Source organism: Sinocyclocheilus anshuiensis, unplaced genomic scaffold (genome assembly GCF_001515605.1).
Source record: "Sinocyclocheilus anshuiensis isolate Anshui unplaced genomic scaffold, SAMN03320099.WGS_v1.1 scaffold1296, whole genome shotgun sequence".
Classification (NCBI taxonomy): Eukaryota; Metazoa; Chordata; class Actinopteri; order Cypriniformes; family Cyprinidae; genus Sinocyclocheilus; species Sinocyclocheilus anshuiensis.
Window position 1 is genome coordinate 141,038 of NW_015542415.1, and position 7,703 is coordinate 148,740.

Sequence of the window (7,703 nt, forward strand, 5' to 3'; positions counted from 1 at the left end):
AGTAGCTAAAGAATAAGCACTAGTACCTAATGAATAAGTACTAGTACTTAATGGAAAAGATACTAGTATCTAAAAAATAGGTACTAGTACCATGAAAATAGATACTAGTACGGCTTAAAGATTAAATGTTACAACGGCTTTCCATAGAAAGTGTCCGGCTTGACGTGTCCGTTTTCAACTCCGCCCCCGACTGCAAGCGGCTACTCTCGTTGACTGCCGTCTGTGGCCGTGCTTCAAGCCGAACACACCTATTCTCATGGTGCAAACCGCAATAAACTGCGTCATGTGACAGTTTGCACTAACCATGTGACACTGCACATATTAGGTGCGTTCGACTTGAAGCACGGCTACAGACGGCAGTCAACGAGAGTAGCCGCTTGCAGTTTGGGGCGGAGTTGAAAACGGAGCCGTCAAGCCGGACACTTTCTGCTCCCGTTAGTGACGCTCGCGCGGTGTTTGCATACTCTTAAAAAAAGAGTAAGCTTTTACTGTTCTAAAAACACAGATTTATGAGCAGTATTGGATTTGAAGATGTTAGAAACACACATCATTGTTGTCATGTGGTGAATTTGGCCAATCGTGAAACAGCTGTGTCATCATCAGCACTCCTGCAGACGCTCTGAAAAAGCTGCACCATATGAGTCAGCCGGCTGCTCTCGAAACGATATCGCGGTACTTTGATGCCACACGTGACAGTGACATGGCGTCGGCGCCGGTTCAAGTCGGACTAAATTTCTAACCGGCATGCACTGCTTCAAGTCAGCCGCCGCTCGGTCTGCGCAGTGCCGCATGAAGTCGAACGCACCTATTTAATTAAGACCCTTTATTTTTTCCATATTTGCAGGAAATGCACTAATACATCAGTCAGTAAGGGTTTTAGAGCTTTATAAATGAATTTTTTTTTACGGTCACTATTGTGACCGGTGGGATTAAATGGGTTAAAATTGACTTTGTGATGTTTTTTATGCCCATGTTTTAATGAAAAATTACTTAAATTACTAAATATTACTGATATTAATTGACAGACCCCCGGTTGAAGACCCTTGTAGCGTGTTGAGTGATTGTCTCAAGGGTCCTGAAAGCTTTTATTTAAGGATCAGGGAGTCTCACAGGCTGAAAGTGCTTTGAAGTCTTTAATGTGACACACTCTGTAATTCATGTACTATATAAATTGGGTAATGCATCAGAAACATTTAAAGATTATTGATGGCTGCTTGGTAGAAGCAAATTGGTATTTTTTTTTAATTTTATTTAACATGGCATATAGGGTGTATAATATATATATGTGTGTGTGTGTGTGTGTGTGTGTGTGTGTGTGTAAACCCACACTTAATGGCCATGTGGTGGGCCACAAGAAATACCGTATAAATGTAGGTGATCTGAAAGAATGTATAAGGTTTTGCAGTTTCACAGCGATATACTGTACACTTATATTTCCAAAACCTAGTTTACATTCTAGAATCACACCTAAACACTATTAGCCTACCATACGTGCAGAAGTCCACCTCCTGTTATTGTGAGATTAATTACAACATGAGATGCCCTCTATGATGCTTAATGTAGAATAGAAATACAGATGGTAATACTGCTAATTCAGCCGTTTTATTGCAGTATTTTTCGTTCCACTTCCTTGTATGCTTCTCATGGGAATGTACAGTAAGGCTCATTCAATGAATTCTTGGTACCAGCTGCAGTGCCTTTTACAAACAACAGAGAGCACAGTCCTCCTGATGAAATCAAGCAGATTGTCTGATTCATTCATACAAACTGCTATGCTGTTGAAGAGCCAGCAATATCACTAGCAGGCACGTGCAGAGGGGGTGGGGGTGCTTGAGCACCTGCCCCTGTTCCCCTTGATGCCCAAAGTGCCCTTTTGTCAAGGCAAGTTTTTTAAATTACACACCCTTTTGTGTAAGCCTGCCCAATCTGACTATTAGTAAACTTAATGAATAATAATTTAGCCGTAAATAAAATGATCCACATAATGACCTTTCACCTGACGATCTCACGTTCAGACACCTTTGCAACCAGATACCCTCAATAACGGCCTCGGCTGCCGGTAAGTGGAGTTCTCATCAGATGGTGTGCTTGTATACTTATATTATTAATTATCATTCATTCATTCATTCAAATTATTATTATTTTACAAGAACCACGTGAAGAGAGCATGCACAGCTGTTGTTTATATTGCTGTATGTAGCTTGTGGAAGTAACGTTAGCTGCAGCAAGGGACAATAATTTTTTTGTTCAATATTTTCTTAATGACAATTTCATGATTGGTTTATAAAGGCTACTACAAACAAATTTTTTTCATTTTTATCACAGAATAAGGCAGGAAATATATTTTATAGTTTCTATACTAAATTATATCAATCAGTACTGCCTTATTCATAGCCTATAGTTTATTTATTTATTACCATGGAGATAACTTGAAAAACACAAATAAACCATATATTTTCGCAATTTTGTGTTTGTCTTCACGTTTCATCAGTAAAAACGTTTCTGCTTTTTATTCAGTTCAGCTACAGCGATAGCTGGATGCTTTTGTCCATATTAGGGATTTCCTGCACGTCATAAGTTATTAACCTCTAGTCCGTTTTGGACTTTCTGTGCGAGAGCGTGCTCCGGCTTCGAGTATGAGTGAAGCAAACACTGCATGAGTGTTCAGCGCTCCTGATATTCACATCTCCTCATTTTGGACACAAATAAAACATCAGGTCATGCAAAGACTATGTATACTGTCTCTTTGAATTTAAATCTAGATTTAAATCTAGAAACCTCTATGTGAAAACACCTGCCCGAATAAAGTGTGGGGGACGAATTTACATTTCACTAAAATTAAATATTAAAAATGCAGCTAACATTCTACACACACAGCAATATAAAGGTGCCTGTTCTCTTTCGTTCTTGCTGTTTGATTGGAAAAAGAGGGCTTACATTTTATTAAAATAAAATATTTATTAAATAATAAAAACGCAGCTAACATAGTTCTACACACAACTATATAAACAAAGGTGTCTGTTCTCTTTCGTTCTTGCTGTTTGAGTTGGAAAAGCTTAACGGGCGTAGAGGGATCTTGTCTTTTTTATGTTAGCTATCTGACTAAAAACAATTCACACTTTGAACTATTATTAATTCAGTATTTATTTAAAAAACGTAGCGTGCCTTAAAAATAATTAGCACAACACTGGTAAAACAGGCTTATACTGATTTTATCATCCTCGGAATTATAATTATCAATCCTGTTTTTATTATCATTATCATTAAAAAAAAATGAATAAATTCAGAAGAGGATTAGGATAGACAGGATCAGAATAGAATTCTATTGTAAAAAAGACAAATATTTTTTTTCTACAACAGCAACAGTAGTGTTTACAACAGCAAAACCACCATACCCCGTAAACGCAATAATAATAATAATATCAATAATATAATTCAGTTTCTAATTACAGAGTAATTAAGAGGTGCAAAGAAAAAATTCTTTAACTTTTAAACTTAAAATGGTCTTTTCTGTTCTGTGATTTTTTTTAAAAACTGCATCACGGCATTTGCTGCTGTATCAATACAGAAGCATCCGTTTCGATACACGTATCAGCAAGGAGCACATCCCTACTTAAAGCCGTGTTCCATGTGCCCCTCCTATATTTTGAGCACCTGCCCCTCCAAAGGTCTGCACGGCCCTGATTTTAAGATGCAGCCTTCTCTGTGGCAGATGGACATATTTGTCATATTAGCATGTACTGTAGTCTTCCTCATTTCCTAAACTGATGTTTATTAGTTTTATTAATATTAGCACACATCTTGTTTAAACATTATTGATATGTGAACTTAGTGACGTGTAATTTTTAATTATAATGTATATATATATATACCTGACCAAATAAAAAGTACACATACATAACTGAGTATTTTGTTATTTTGTGATGTGAATATGATGTTTAGAGTTTCTGCCCAACATTTCTCTTATACACCATTAGAATGATATAATATTTACAGCTTTAGTTCACAAATAAGGCAAACAGCAATCCAGTCTAATCCTCCACCCACACTCGTCGCCTGTGTGCTCGGAAAGGTCAGCCAGGTATCACAGCAAGGTGAGACTCAGTGTGAAAACCAGTTACAGCCCATATGTCCTCATCTCCTCACATAACACTTTTTTCCATCTCCACAGTTCTGGAACAGGTTTTTTCCAAATCCTCCGAGGTGGCTTTTAAGAGCATTTACCTACTATTTACTATGATTTTGAGGCATATCCCTACCCAGTTACATTCTAAACTGACACTGTCTCTGGAAAAGCTTGTTGTTGGGCAGCATGATAATGCTGAGTTACCAGCATGTAGGAGCTCTGGAGTGCTGAAAAGGTTAAACAATGACCATATTTATGAGAATGGTCAGCAGCTATAGCACAGTATGGTATGGCAGCTGTTCTATCTGGGCTCACAGAGCACTTTAGTGTGATAAAAAACTGAACAAAACATCATTGCTATACAGCTCAAACAATTTCCCATCCCTGGCAGCTATTTATTACAGTTTTTTACGATTGCTTACACAATAAAATTAAACTTTTCCAACAATTAGCAAAACCTTACACTCAAGGAGCAAAACACAAGGCTAGATTTGCACAACTGTAAGCAAGTCTGCAGCATTGGTCTTGTGTAGTGTTTGGTGAACTATTGTATAATTGCACTTTCTCTGTGTGCTTCATTTACAGTACTCTAGTCACTGAGAATTAGACTTGCTAAAAGTGTTTTAGGTTAGCAACAGCAGTGTGTAACTGGTTCAAAAAGATTAAAGTCATATGAAATGTGTGTGTTTCGTATGGTAACAAAATATTGTTTTTATAAAGTTGTGTATAGTTTTGACAAAAATGTTCCATTTTGCAAATGATTTGAAGTGTTGTGCTACTTTGGTGTAGGGTTGTGTTAATTGTGTGTAGTGTTTTGACAAACCGGGCCCTGTTTTCAAAATTGTGCTTAAGCAATCGTAAAAAACTGTAACATCATAATTTCTATTCAACACAAATTAAATTGCATTTAAATTGGGGAATATGCACTAATTGCAATACAGAAACTGAATGACATGGTTGCTGAGCTGGCAGTCCATTGTATGTATGCATGGATTTAAATCCCTTCCCCTTAAAATGATGACACAATTAGACAGTATTTAGGGAGGTGACAGCATAATGACCAGAGGCTAGAGAGTTGATGGCAAGAGATGAGAAATGGCTCCTTGTGCCCTTGAGCCAAACACTTTGCTCTATGTTATTTCATGGAGGGGACTGTCCCTGCAATTAGTGCACTGTAAGTAGCTCTGGATTAAAAGCATCTGCTAAATGGCAAAGATAAGTAAGAAACCCCCCAGCAGTATTCATGTTGGTTTCTATCTTGCCTACCAGCACTCATATTTTAAAAACACAAAGCTTTGTTCTTAGTCTCAGAGCTAAACCCTGGGGTTGCAGAGGCTCAATTGTGGACTGTCCTTAGTTTGCAGACAGAGTCAGCTATTCTCAAATTACTATATGTAAGTATGTAATTACTACAGTTTTTGGGCAAATTAGTTTTTATGATGGCTAATCTAAACATTTATGGTATGCATTATGGTATTTCTCAAACATGGACGAATCTGTCTGAATTTCTAAACAATGTGTATAAAGCACAAAGCTTTTCACCTGTGTGTGTCCAGATTTCCATGTTCCACGGCAGTGTTAAACTAACACCTTCTATTAGATTGACCATGAGGAAGAGCCCAGCTCACGAGCCTTTATACCCTGATTTTCCATGTAAATATGTCTTTACAGCAGAGTTATTAACTAAAACTAAAACCAGAAAAAAAACATTATTTTAAATAAATTAAACGTCAACTGAGATAAAAAAACAAAAATATAAAAAAAATTACTAAAACTTTAAATACAATAAAATCTATAATAGTATCTCACTGATACTAAAATTACACTAGCGAATAGCAATTAGTCATTGTCATGTCTCTTTTTAAAGTTAAACTGATGGGATGCAATGAATACCAATTCAATTTCAATAATGGTAATATTGTATGGTTACACACACATGCAACAGAAACAATTAGAGTCATTAAATTTCTTTATGCTAAATCAACTTTGTTAATGGAATTTAGCATTCTAGCCTAACATAATACTTATAATCCTCATGACATTCTCAAATGATTCAGGACATGATTAAATATTATTAATACTATAAAATCATAAAAATCTCATCCACATGATGTTCTTCCCCTTTTAGTGTTCTGCACACGGGTCCACTTCCTTCCAACCCCGTTTCTACTAATGGCCTGATTTGGTACCCCAGCAGAGTAAACTGGCTCTATATTTAACTTCACATTACTGTAACCTCTGTGGCAGGCAATAGGTGAATCTCATTTGCAGTTACCAAAAAAGTAAACATATAGATTTGCACATGCTAACTCAGCGTACGTCCCAATTGATCCTCCTTTTCGATTGTTTCTGTGACCCTTAGAAAAATCCCTATATGTAATTTAATTAGTACAATTGCAGGCTATAGGAGAACAACTGAAGTCCGAACATGTGTCTGTCAATCTCATACTTTAAGAAATGCCTGTGTTTTAAATTTCAAAATTCCATTTTTTATTTCAAATAGATTAACTTACAGAAGAGTACGGAAGTTTGTTTGCGTCTGCAGTGGCGCAGGTCGTAAAGAGCGATGCTCGTGGATGAAGCATGTGATGCGATTGACTGGAGTTCGAATTTGCCTTTTGCCGAACCCTCTCTTCTTCCTTTTTTCATTACATATCACATTGGATGATATCTACACTAAGTGAAAGTAGATGCTATTTACACTAAGTGAAAATAGTGATATATTCTATACACTATGACAACAGCAGCATTTTAAGCGATGTGCTATTTACACTAGTTTGGGGTCGGTAAAAAAGTAATACTGTGAAATATTATTACAATTTCAAATTACTGTTCTGTTTTAATATTCTATGCTGATTAAGTGCTCAAGAAACATTTCTTATCATTATCAATAATGAAAACAATTGTGGTGCTGTATATTTTTGTGGAAACTGGGAAACATGATTTTTTTTAGATAAATATATAATGAGAGAGTATGATAGATAGATAGATATAGATAGATAGTTTCGAATCCACATTGAATACCCCCATGTTCACTCATGTTTATGTAATTTGATCGTATGTGTGTGAGAGAGAAAAAGAGAAATAGCTGTTGTAGGTCACAGATGACACACCTGTGCCTCTTGCCTTCAAGCACACAGCCACCCAAAACTTGACAGTCCATAATTTTCAAAATGGTTAATTCCCTGATATAGCAGTCCTGACAGTCGGACCATGAAGAAAACCCTTCCTCCTCCACCTCCACACCGTTAACATCTTGAGTGTTCATGCGTGTGTGCATTATGAGAGTAAAAACACCTGACATAGCCAAAGTCAGCGTGTCCTTACCCATAATGCAACCCACCCCCCCTCCACAATGACATCGCTGCTCTGTGATTAACTATTTCATTTCAGAGTCACGCAGGCAGTGAGAGTGTGAGAAAGGTTAATGGCTGCTTGCTTATCTGGATAGTGAACTCCTCTCCACTCTCTGTGCAGAACAAGACTAATGTAATTATACACAACGTTACCATGACACCGACACACACACCGACACACACACACACACACACACACACACACACACAAACAAACACAC

General features: G+C 37.0%; 1 protein-coding gene across 1 annotated transcript in view; it reads left to right on the top strand.

Annotated features, from left to right (window-relative positions):
* The first annotated feature begins 1,284 nt into the window (after nt 1–1,284).
* The window catches only part of LOC107693447 (gap junction delta-2 protein-like), a 31,116-nt gene continuing 24,697 nt past the window's right edge, over nt 1,285–7,703 (top strand). Inside the window, exon 1 of the mRNA XM_016492843.1 lies at nt 1,285–1,315. The gene's annotated coding sequence lies outside the window, so the exon portion shown is untranslated. The remainder of the gene's footprint in view (nt 1,316–7,703) is intronic.